Here is a 13,248-nt window from a genome sequence, read left to right as displayed (position 1 = left end):
ATTTGCTCATGCGAACTGGCTCGAGCTCACGCCTCTGCAGTGAGCATTTCGCCGGCACAGGGCGAGTAAAGGAAAGGGATGGGGGGAGGAATCCGAACAAGGCTGCTCAGCACCAGAAACTTGTCAACGAGTCTATTCTGCGGCCGCTAATACTTCTGCGGAGATGTATTGCCTCATGGTGGCTAATTAATGGCTTTTGTAGCAAATTTGTTGCATTGATGAGAAAAAAACAAGGAAATGAAACTCACAATTCTTTTAATTGGCGCGGAAAAGAACATGAGGCAGCTAAGTTCAAATGGTTCAAATGGCTCTGAGCACTATGGGACTCAACATCTTAGGTCATCAGTCCCCTAGAACTTAGAACTACTTAAACCTAACCAACCTAAGGACATCACACACACCCATGCCCGAGGCAGGATTCGAACCTGCGACCGTAGTAGTCCCGCGGTTCCGGACTGCAGCGCCAGAACCTCTAGACCACCGCGGCCGGCAGGCAGCTAAGTACGAAACATGATCTTTGTTATGGGTGATGCAGCCTTATGACGAATATTGTTTCCGGATGAAGCTTAAATTGACAGCAACATGTACTTAGTTACTATTTTATTCACAAGTTGAACAAAGAAACACTGTATTTCAAAGAACACTACTTATTTTGCTCTTCACTGAAGCATTAATGCATGGTAAAACTTTCTGAGCACCGCTAATTTGAAGATAAGCTTTTGAAGTGAAGGCTGTCAATGAGCTTCTGTGGGTAGATTTCGTTCCCTTCACTGTGGAAATAATTGTTCACACAAATATCAACATAACCGTAGATGCAAAATTGTAAAGTTGTGGAAATTTGTGGTGAAGAAAAAATTAATACCAGTCTAAAAAACTTGTTTTATTATGAAACTTATCACTGAACTGCCTGTCACACTGCAAGTCCACATGCTCTAACTATTGCTAAGCATCCTTCACTGACCTGTTATAAATTGATAGCAACCTTAGCTTTGAAGTTGCTAACTCGGCCACAATGCTCCTTTTCATCGATTTTAAAAGAGCTACTCTCCACTTTGGCGGCGAGCGAGCGTGATCGCTCGTGCTCGCCCAGCCGCCTATTTAAGAGACCTGTTCTAGGACACCCATTGCTGCTGACTTGTTAACAAAGGCGAAACGATTCTTGGCATTACACAATTACATTCAATTGCAGTGTGTAAAAAGGCGTTTTATTTGATAAAAAAAATGATCTCGTTTCCTAAGCAGAGCAGTAGGGTGCGCTGGTTGTGACGTAGAAAGTGTTATGACGTCTTCCATGCCAAGCCATTGTCAACGTGACTGAGCGAGAGTACGTCCAAAGTTTCAAATCTAAAACAGAGTAATCTTATCGGGAATCACATTTGATGACGGTTTCAGTACGTCCACGCCTGATTTCTAATCTCATTGCTTCCAAGATTAGACATTAGGCACTAACCCTCGTCTCTGCGTGCACACGAGCCAGGTGGCGCAACTGGAATTCGGGAGGACGGCACTTCAAATCCCCGTCCGGCCAACCAGATTAGGTTTTCCGTGGATTTCCTAAATTATTTAATGCATATACTAGGTGGATTCCTTAGACAAGGAAACGCCCTATTTCCTTCGCGAATCCAAACTTGTGCTCCGTCTCAAATGACCTCGTTGTAGGCGAAACAAAGTATCACTTCAGTGCCCTTAGCCAACAGCAAACAGGCTGTTGTGATCACCACTCACATCGAATTGAGAGAAACAGTTTTGTTCTGTGTGAAAAAAGGATGGTTTTATCGGCAACCTTCCTAGAGACCCTAGTATATATCACGCCGTGCATGTGGTACCAGCTACCCGTATTCCTGTTGTTTGATTTATATCCGTTGCTGAAAAAAGAACCAGTCATTTCGTAGGCACACGAACCGAAACAGTAAGTAACAATCACATACCCTTAGTCATAAGCATTTCATGAGCGTCATAATGGATGTTAGACACACGCAACCAGCCACTCTCTTAGTGAGAAATCGAATTGCGTGTTGGCTGCATACGACAAGGGCTAGAGATCTCACAACAGATGTGTCATTCCACCAGCACCCTTAGAATTTGATCGCTGCACATGTAAGGGACGAAATCTAGTACGTAATCCTGGACAAAGGATGCTCAACGGAAACAAAAGAACCTAACTTTCTTTCCTTGTTTTGTGCCTGTTAACGTCGGCAAAGATTCTGACACGCGACTGGCAGAGGCGGTGTTCCTGAACGGCGCACCTCATTTTGCCACGACCGACTGTCGAGCAACCGTTTTGTGGTGGTGTTTCGGGTTATTTATGGGCCATGAAAGTCTGTCCTTGGTGAGCGATGGCTGGCAGAAGGCGCGGTGGGGCCCGTCTGCTGCGGTCGCTTTCTAGACGCGTGGCTGCAGCCGCAGCCGCGCCCAACTCAGCTGCCACCATTCCAAAAGATAAAAACTGGAATTACGTATGCAGGTGTATGTACTTTGTTGGTGACGCAACGTATAGCACGGACCAGCCACTCTACGTCACACTGAAGTGTCAAGCACATTATCTTAAGAAACAATCCAAGGAACACAAATAACTTTAACATCATTGTTCTATCATCATTCATAGTAAAATTAAAGTCCCCGGCGCGTTTTTCTGGCTATATGTCAAGGCTGATTTCATGAACTACTGCAGGAGTTTTCATACGGTTTTCACTAGTAAATAGACTGATTCACAAGGAAAGTTTGCTTATGTAATTTATACACTACTGGTCATTAAAATTGCTACACCACGAAGATGACGTGCTACAGACGCGAAATTTAACCGACAGGAAGAAGATGCTGTGATATGCAAATGATTAGCTTTTCAGAGCATTCAAACAAGGGTGGCGCCGGTGGCGACACCTACAACGTGCTGACATGAGGAAAGTTTCCAACCGATTTCTCATACACAAACAGCAGTTGACCGGCGTTGCCTGGTGAAACGTTGTTGTGATGCATCGTGTAAGGAGGAGAAATGCGTACCATCACGTTTCCGACTTTGATAAAGGTCGGATTGTAACCTATCACAATTGCCGTTTATCGTATCGCGACATTGCTGCTCGCATTGGTCGAGATCCAATGACTGTTAGCAGAAAATGGAATCGGTGGGTTCAGGAGGGTAATACGGAACGCCGTGCTGGATCCCAACGGCCTCGTATCACTAGCCGCCGAGATGACAGGCATTTTATCCTCATGACTGTAACGAATCGTGCAGCCACGTCTCGATCCCTGAGTCAACAGATGGGGACGTTTGCAAGACAGTAACCATCTGCACGAACAGTTCGACGACGTCTGCAGCAGCATGGACTATCAGCTCGGAGACCATGGCTGCGGTTACCCTTGACGCTGCATCACAGACAGCAGCGCCTACGATGGTGTACTCAACGACGAATCTGGGTGCACGAATGGCAAAACGTCATTTTTTCGGATGAATCCAGGTTCTGTTTACAGCATCATGATGGTCGCATCCGTGTTTGGCGACATCGCGGTGAACGCACATTGGAAGCGTGTATTCGCCATTGCCATACTGGCTTATCACCCGGCGTGATGATATGGGGTGCCATTGGTTACACGTCTCGGTCACCTCTTGTTCGAACTGGTGACACTTTGAACAGTGGACGTTATATTTCAGAAGTGTTACGACCCGTGGCCCTACCCTTCATTCGATCCCTGCGTAATCCTACATTTCAGCAGGATAATGCACGACCGCATGTTGCAAGTCTTGTACGTGTCTTTCTGGATACAGAAAACGTTCGACTGTTGCCCTGGCCAGCACATTCTCCAGATCTCTCACCAATTGAAAACGTCTGGTGAATGGTGGCCGAGCAACTGGCTCGTCACAATACGCCAGTCACTACTCTTGATGAACTGTAGTATCGTGTTGAAGCTGCATGGGCAGCTGTACCTGTACACGCCATACAAGCTCTGTTTGACTCAATGCCCAGGTGTATCAAGGCCGTTGTTACGGCCAGAGGTGGTTGTTCGGGGTACTGATTTCTCAGGATCTATGCACCCAAATTGCGTGAAAATGTAATCACATGTCAGTTGTAGTATAATATATTTGTCCAATGAATACCGGTTAATCATCTGCATTTCTTCTTGGAGTAGTAATTCTAATGGCCAGTAGTGTAATTATAGTAATGATTTAGTGTATAATACATGTATCGTTATACGAAGCTTGATGTATGTTTTTTGGACATGTCAGAAAAAAACAGACACCACGTGGAATCCGCAGCTGTGATACATATTATGTAAATTGTAGGAGTGTAGAGAAAGGAAAGGAAGGGGAAGGGATTATTGGTGTCAGCTGCATCAGTACTTCATGCGGCATCAGCGACGACGAGTGAAAATGTGTGCCGGACTGGGATCTCCTGCTTGTAGGTAGTTGCGTTAACCATTGCGCCACCCGGACACAGAGTTAACCACAAGTGCGCGGTCTATCTCGGCCAACTCACATTCCCACCTAGCGCCACTATCTACAGTCCCTGTCCATGTCCTCCATTCTTACTACTTTGGGATTGCCGCAGGAGGTCGGATGTAATTGTGCATTCGCTCTGGATGTGGTGCATTCATTGCCCATCGAGGCAAATCAGTTATATGAAAGCGTGATGTGTGTTCTTCTGGACATGTACGAAAGAACAGACACCACGCGGAATCCCCTTCCCTTTCCTTTCTCCCCTCTCCTTCAGTTTACATACACTCATACTCATAAATTAAAGATAATGTTGATACATGGTGAAACAACGCTCTGGTGGGCGGTTCGCGGGTTTAAATCACCTCCGGGTATGACCGTACGGTGAATTTGACCTGTGGTCGTCGCACGGTGGCGCTGGCAGCAGTCCACATATGCAGAGATGTGTTGGTGCATGTCAGAGTACGGTGCAGCGAGTAAGTATGCAGACGTTTTCAGACGTGCTAATGGTGACCGTGTGTTGAAAACGGCTCAAGGAACACATATTCATGACGTTGTGAGGGACTGAATACTACGGCGACTGGAGGCTGGTCAAACACAGCAGGACGTAGCACGGGCCCTCCATGTGCCACAAAGTGTGATCTGAAGATTATGGCAACGATTCCAGCAGACAGGAAACGTGTCCAGGCGCTACAGTATGGGACGTCCACAGTGTACAAAACCACAAGAAGACTGATATCTCACCATCAGTCCCCGCAGAGGCCACAGAGTACTGCAGGTAGCCTTGCTCGGGACTTTACCGCAGCCACTGGAACAGTTGTCTCCAGACACACAGTCTACAGACGACTGAACAGACATGGTTTATTCACCTGGAGACCTGCAAGGTGCATTCCACTGACCCCTGGTCACAGGAGTCCACGTAAAGCCTGGTGTCAAGAGCACAGTACATGGTCATTGGAACAGTAATCCCAGGTTATGTTCACAGACGAGTCCAGGTATAGCCTGAACAGTGATTTCTGCCGGATTTTTATCTGGCGTGAACCAGGAACCAGATACCAACACCTCAATGTCCTTGAAAGGGACCTGTATGGAGACCGTGATTTGATAGTGTGGGGTGGGATTATGATTGGTGCACGTACACCCCTGCATGTCTTTGACAGAAGAATTGTAACAGGTCTGGTGTATCGGAACGTCATTTTGCACCAGTATGTCCGCCTTTTCAGGGTTCAGTGGGTCCCATCTTCCTCGTGATGGATGATAACGCACGGCCTCATCGAGCTGCCATCGTGGAGGAGTACCTTGAAATAGAAGATATCAGGCGAATGGAATGGCCTGCCTGTTCTCCAGACCTAAACTCCACCGAGCACGTCTGGGATGCTCTCGGTAGACGTATCGCTGCAGGTCTTCAAACCCCTAGGACACTTCAGGAGCTCCGACAGGCACTGGTGCAAGAATGGCAGGCTGTACCCCAGCACCTGCTCGACCACGTGATCCAGAGTATGCCAACCGATTGTGCGGCCTGTGTACGTGTGTATGGTGATCATATCCCATATTGATGTCGGGGTACATGCGCAGGAAGCAGTGGCATTTTGTAGCACGTGCGTTTCAGGACGGTTTTCTCAACTTATCACCAATACCGTGGACTTACAGATCTGTGTCGCGTGTATTCCCTATGTACCTATGCTGTCAGCGCCTGTTTTGTGTAGTGCCACATTGTGTGGCACCACATTCTGCAATTATCCTTAATTTATGAGCATAAGTGTAGTTTTTTGTTCCATATTTAATTGGCATTTGGAGTAATATCTCGCAGGAACGTCGCGAGTTTAAAGCCGGTCAGATACAAAGGAGAGGGTATCTAGTGGGAAAACCAGTAAAGAAAACAGCTGTCGCTACTCCAGAGAGCAGCGTAGTTCGACCAGAATGTATACAGCTGTTCCATCACTAGTCACTACTTATTATAAATTGAAGTCCCCCACCACCTTTTCCTATACGTATGTGAAGTATAATCTCAGGAACTATTGTAGAGATTTGATAAGTTTTCATGAAGGGGGTTTGTCTGTAATTTATTACTGCTACTCCAAAGAAGTCGTCCAGCTGTGGTGGGTCGCTAGTTTAGACTAAAGTCCGTTCTCGTGTCAGTATCTGATGCCATTTCAGTTCATATTAATTCATCCATGTTATTGATGTCGCACTGTGGTAGTGGATTCAATTACTTGAAGAAATACAGCAACCATCCGCTTTTTACGTAGCTCTATTTATGCCAAGACGTATTTCGGGCGTTGTCGCATCTTCAATTGGCGAAATACGTTTGTAATTTCGTCAAAACAACGTTTTTACGTCTTGGAAGGAGTCGTTTTCTTGCCATCGGTTGTTATTTTATTTTGAAGTAGACGCTTTGTTTTATAATTTAGCAATTAGCTAATTTCACCCCTTAGGTTCAAAAATGGATCAAGTGGCTCTGAGGACTATGGGACTTAACGTCTGAGGTCATCAGTCCCCTAGAACTTAGAACTACCTAAACCTAACTAACCTAAGGACATCACACACATCCATGCCCGAGGCAGGATTCGAACCTGCGACCGTAGCGGTCGCGCGGTTCCAGACTGAAGCGCCTAAAACCGCTCGGCCACCCCGGCCGGCTCACCCCTTAGGTATTAACACTTTGCTGTCCGCACATCTCGTACAAAAGTCGGATTACTTGGCTTGTCGCCGGCCGCTTGTCAGCTTTCCGTTGATGACAAGCTTCAAATGCATTGACTTTTGCTCGCTTTAATTTTCCGGAAATTCTCTATTTTGCCTTATCGATCCACAAACTCGAATTTTCTTTTCAAGTAACTTCTCTGCAAGTTCTACAGTCTTATAACAATTATCCATGCAGAGATGATGCCACTTTTCATCAGAAGGTGTCAATAGTTCCGTCACTGTTTTTGCTAAAGGCTGTCCAGCGCCGGAATATATCTTGAACGAGGAAATGTATCCCGTACTCGAATCACACGGCATCCGAATGAGTATGCCGTATTTCGTAATTTTCGACGGATTGTAAACTTCAAAATTTTACCGTCGACGCCACGGTATCATTCCTTCGTCAACTGAGGTGTTTTGACTTAGATTAAATGTTCCTTTAAACTTTTTGGAAAAATAATCAATTACGAATTGCACTTTGACAAGCCTGTTCGAATCCTACCTCGGGCATGGATGCGTGTTGTGTCCTTAGGTTAGTTAGGTTTAAGTAGTTCTAAGTTCTAGGGGACTGATGACCTCAGAAGTTAAGTCCCTTAGTCCTCAGAGCCACTTGAACCATTTTTGAACCTAAGGGGTGAAATTAGCTAATTGCTAAATTACGAAATAAAGCGTCTACTTCAAAATAAAAAACAATCGACGGCGGAGTGATTTATAAGGTTCTTGGGCATGGAAGGTTATAATGCTGAGCAATATGCCCAGAGATTCGTTCAAATGGCTCTGAGCACTATGGGACTTAACTTCTGAGGTCATCAGTCCCCTAGAACTTAGAACTCCTTAAACCTAACTAACCTAAGGACATCACACACATCCATACCCGAGGCAGGATTCGAACCTGCGACCGATGCGGTCGTGCGGTTCCAAACTGTAGCGCCTAGAACTGCTCGGCGACCCTGGCCGGCACAAACAATCTCTCACGTGAGTTTTATTGTTAGTTTACATGTATATGTGAAAAAAGTTTTTTAGGGTATCATTGTTTACTTTTTAATTTTTTTCGTAAATTTTCTTTGAAGACAGAAAATTACTGTTCATGTGTTGCGTTTTGCAATCCAGTAATCTCGATCAAAGTTGCTCAGACATCCACCAATATCTTTGGATTACAATTAACTTTCGTTTCGTTTTTGCTTGTAGAATATATAATAACATGAGAAACATGTAATATACATTACACCTCTCTTTCGCTTTAAGAAGACGTCTAAGGGAGAAGACGATTGGTTGGTTGGAAGACGATGAGGCTGAATTAGGAGAGCTTCCTGTCCGTTTGACTGCAGTATCATTGCTGGAAAATGTGGCTACATCGGAAAGACTTGCGGATCCTAATAATTATTTTATAGTGGGCCTACTGCCATCATCTCTACATTGAGGTGCAACTTCTAAATTTTCTGCTTCAATTTCGTTGTATTCAGGAACATCGTTCTGAATATAAAAAAAGACAGATAGCTTACGTGTTTTTGATATAACAGTATTTTCCTTTTCGTCTTTTGCTTTACGCTTTGCACTTAAAGGTGCTTAGTGTCGGCCCGTATGCCGGCCGGTGTGGCCGTGCGGTTCTAGGCGCTACAGACTGGAACCACGTGACTGCTACGGTCGCAAGTTCGAATGCTGCCTTGGGCATGGATGTGTGTGATGTCCTTAGGTTAGTTAGGTTTGAGTAGTTCTAAGTTCTAGGGGACTGATGACCTCAGATGTTAAGTCCGATAGTGCTTAGAGCTTTTTTTTTTTTTTTTTTTTTTTTTTTGCCACTTCGATGTGCACAGAAGGGAATATAAATTTCAAAATAAAATAGAATTCTACAGTTTAATGTGATGGCGTTACACATCGGTATTATAATTTACATCCGCTTTGCTCTGAAGCCTATACCAGTTGGGTTGTACCGAGAAGGTGGCGCAGTGGTTAGCACACTGGACTCGCATTCGGGAGGACGTCGATTCAATCCCGCTTCGGGCCATCCTGATTTAGGTTTTCCGTGCTTTCCCTAAATCGCTCCAGGCAAATGCCGCGATGGTTCCCTTGAAAGGGCACGGCCGACTTCCTTCCCCATCCTTCCCTAATCCGATGAGACCGATGACCTTGCTGTTTAATTGTCTTCCCCCAAACAACACAACCCCAACCCAATTGGGTGCGTCAGGTGTAAGAGCGAACACTTCCTCACAGAAGAGGACCGAAGGGGTGAATTCGACTTTCCGGAGCCAGTGGTGTAAGGTTTGGTCCCAGGTTTCGCAGCTTCATACCTTCACCCTGGTCGGCCCTGGTTTGCGACGGCAGTAGTATCGCGTACAAGGTATAAAAGGGCAGTGCATTCACGTGAAAAGGTTTTTGACTTGATTATGGTCGCACGACTGGAATTAACAGACTTTGAACGCGGAATGGTAGTTGGAGCTGGTAGCATGGGGAATTCCATATCGGAAATCGTTAGGAAATTCAATATTCCGACATCCACATACCAAATTTCAGGTATTACCTCTCACGACGGACAATGCAGTGGCAGACGGCCTTCACTTAACAACCGAGAGCAGAGGCGCTTGCGTAGAGTTGTCAGTGCTAACAGACAAGCAACACTGCGTGAAATAAACGCAGAAATCAATGTGAGACGCACGATGAACGTATCATTTAGGACAGTGAGGCGAAATTTGGCATCAGTGTGCTTTGGCAGTAGACGACCGACGCGACTGCTTCTGCCAGCGACACGACATCGCCCGCAGCGCCTCTCCTGGACTCGTGACGATATCGGTGGGACCCTATACTACTGGAAAACCGCGGCCTGGCCAGACGAGTCCCGGTTTCAGTTGGTAAGAGGTGATGGTAGGAGTCGAGTATGGCGCAGACCCCCACGAAGCCATGGAGCCAAGTCTTCAACAAGGCACAGTGAAAGTTGGTGCTGACTCCATAATGGTGTGGGCTGTGTATACGTGGAATGGACTGAGTCCTCTGGTCGACCTGATCCGACCATTGACTGGAAATGGTTATGTTGGGCCACTTGCTCCCAAACAACTATGGAATTTTCAAGTATGACAATGCCCCATGTCACTGGGCGACAGCAGTTCGCGACTGGTTTGAAGAACATTCTGGGCAATTCGAGCGAATAAACTATCCACACAGATCTCCCGACATGAATCCCATCGAAAATTTATAAGATATAATCGGGAGATAAGTTCGTGCAGAAAATCCTACACCAGCAACACTTTCACTATTATGGATGGCTATAAGAGCAGCATGGCTCAATATTTCTGAAGGGGACTTCCAGACTAGAGGAGTCTATGCCTCGTCGACTTCATGCACTACGCCGTGCAAAACGAGGTTCGTCACGATATTAGGAGGTACCTCATGACTTTTGTTACCTTATCGTACACTGCGCAAGGAATGAGCGACTCTAATACGGGGTGTTCAAAAAGTCTCTCCGCAGTGCCGTATGACTGTTAGCCGCGCGTGCCGTATAATTCTTTGCTTGCCTGGGTTACCCATCAAGTGGACTCTCACAACATTCCACTGTTTCGTTTATCTCAGCCAGCGTCAGTAGTATCGTTGGTGTGTGTCGTTACGTGTTGACGTGAACGTTTAAGTTTAGTTCCTTTTTTCGTTTGTTTCGTTGTTGTCACTGTTAAAATGCTAACCATTGAAGAACGTGTAATTTTAGTCGAACAAGTGTTCAAAGCTGAAGGTAAATACACAGTTTCAGTTCGTCAAACATTTAATTCAGCTTTCCCGGATACAACACTCCCACACCGCGATACTGTGCGAGATTTGATTAACAAATTTCGAAGTACGGGTTCAGTGACAGATGCACCGAGAAGTGGTCGTCCTAGCGCTTTGTCTGAGGATAAACTGCTCAACATTTCCGATAAAATGTCCATGAGCCCTAACAAGTCAGTAAGAAAACTCGCCCAGAAAAATCTATGTTAGTGTCCGAACGGCCCACACAGCTGTAAGGAAAAAATTAGAACTTTTCCCATACAAAGTTACAGTCGTGCAAGAACTGAAAAATATTAATCATGGCAGGATATTGCATTATTGTCAATGGTTCAAAGATTTCGTTCAACAAAATGGAAGGGATATTCTTAATGAACGTTTTTCACTGATGAGGCGTGGTTTCATTTATCTGGGTACATGAACTCGCAAAATTCTCGTATGTGGAGTACTGCAAATCCATTGTGTATTCATGAGGAACCACTTGATTCTGTGAAAATCAGAGTTTGTAATGCAATTTCTAGACATCGGACTGTGGGTCTCATATTTTTCAACGAAACAATAAGCGCACAACGATACTGCATTGATGTTCTGTACCCAGTCATAGGAGAACTTGTGTTAAGTGAAATACTGAACGGTTATTTTCAATAAGATGGTGCAATCGTGCATACAGCTTGCGTTTCAATATCACTGCTTGCTGATGTTTTTGGTGATCGCATAATTTCACAGGGACTTTGGCCTCCACGATCGCCTGACCTAACACCACTTGACTTTTTCTTCTCGGGTGCAGCGAAAGCAGCTGTCTATAAAAACCGTCCAAAATACATCGATGAATTGAAAACTGCAATATCCACTTTCACTGCTTCTGTTGCAGAAGAAATGTTACAGCTTGTGTTTGGAAACATGATTAGACGAATTGAATTGTGTATTCAGCAACAGAGGGGACACTTTCTACATTTAATGTGAAAATTTGTAAGTAAAAATGAATATTCAATAAATTAATAACTTGTATTTCACTGAATTTCATTTCGATTGCCTGTATTCACTGCGGCACACGGCACGCGCGGCCAACAGTCATACGGCACTCCGGAGAGACTTTTTGAACACCCCGTAGTAAGCTTCATTATTTACTTTGCTATTGGTAATCAACAGGACGTTATTCTGATTGATCGAGTTATGATGACTAACTCGGAAAAATTAGGGAATTAACCTGTAAGTTTTGCGGAGTTGTCAACTTACGACACATAATGGATGGTGTGGTCGGCCCTCACTTCTAGATATGTGCTGTTACTACTCATTCTACATTTAGACACCACCGTCTTTCCATTGGACGGTAGGCAGAATAACAATCACATCAAATTTGATAGAGCTCTTTACACCCTGGCGCACCAGTAGCAGCTGCTAACTCACCCTGTAGGGGAACTGACCGTGTGAGTATTCCTCATAGCTAATTTCCACAATCACTTGAATGAGATTCAGTCACAGCTACTTCCGTGCTCATTTGTATAGCTTAAAACAAAGAAATTCAGACATTTGCGATTACAGTGATTGAGACGCTGGAGATATTAACCTTTCAATCTTTGCTTGTTCCATGTTGCAGCAAACACAGAGAACAATTTCTCTCCAAATTGCGAAAACGTACGGTACCATACCCTATATGCATGAAGAGTTTTCTTATAAAGAATCATGAGGCAGTCATAGATTGTCTGATACGATTTATGTCATTTAAGTACTTTTAAAATCTGAATATAGACTTATAAAATTCACGCAATAACTATTTTTAGCGATTGATTATAAAGCTGTTTGTAACTCAAAGTGCAGCGACTTTACCTGTCTGTAAAGGATAAGTGTAGGAAAAAAATTGAATTATTACCTTTGTGTTTAGGAATTCAGTAACTTTTCCTATATTGCTACCAGTGAAAAAATATTCTTTAATTACCCTGTCTGACACGGCCTGTGTGGCCGTGAGGTTCTAGGCGCTTCAGTTTGGAACCGCGTGACCGCTACGGTCGCAGGTTCGAATCCTGCCTCGGGCATGGGTGTGTGTGATGTCCTTAGGTTAGTTAGGTTTAAGTAGTTCTAAGTTCTAGGGGACTGATGACCTCAGATGTTGAGTCCCATAGTGCTCAGAGCCATTTGAACCATTTGAACCTGTCTGACACAAAAAATGAAGCACCCACAGAACATGGTCGGATGTCTATGTAACCTCGTACTCGTACACTCTTATCAGCGGGTTTGTAAATGATTAGAGTTATAATTCTTGGTGACAGGTAGAGCGGCCACCTGAGTGCATTAGTGTTGTTCGTGAGTAGTGTTGTTACCAGACCTGGTGGGATACATAAGAGGCACGAACAGCGTTAGACGTTGAGTGATAAGTGTCTCGGAAATGCCGCGGA

The sequence above is a fragment of the Schistocerca cancellata genome, chromosome 4, assembly GCF_023864275.1.
Source record: "Schistocerca cancellata isolate TAMUIC-IGC-003103 chromosome 4, iqSchCanc2.1, whole genome shotgun sequence".
NCBI classification, from domain to species: domain Eukaryota; kingdom Metazoa; phylum Arthropoda; class Insecta; order Orthoptera; family Acrididae; genus Schistocerca; species Schistocerca cancellata.
The sequence above is the reverse complement of the archived record's forward strand: the minus strand, read 5'-3'. Positions refer to the sequence as shown.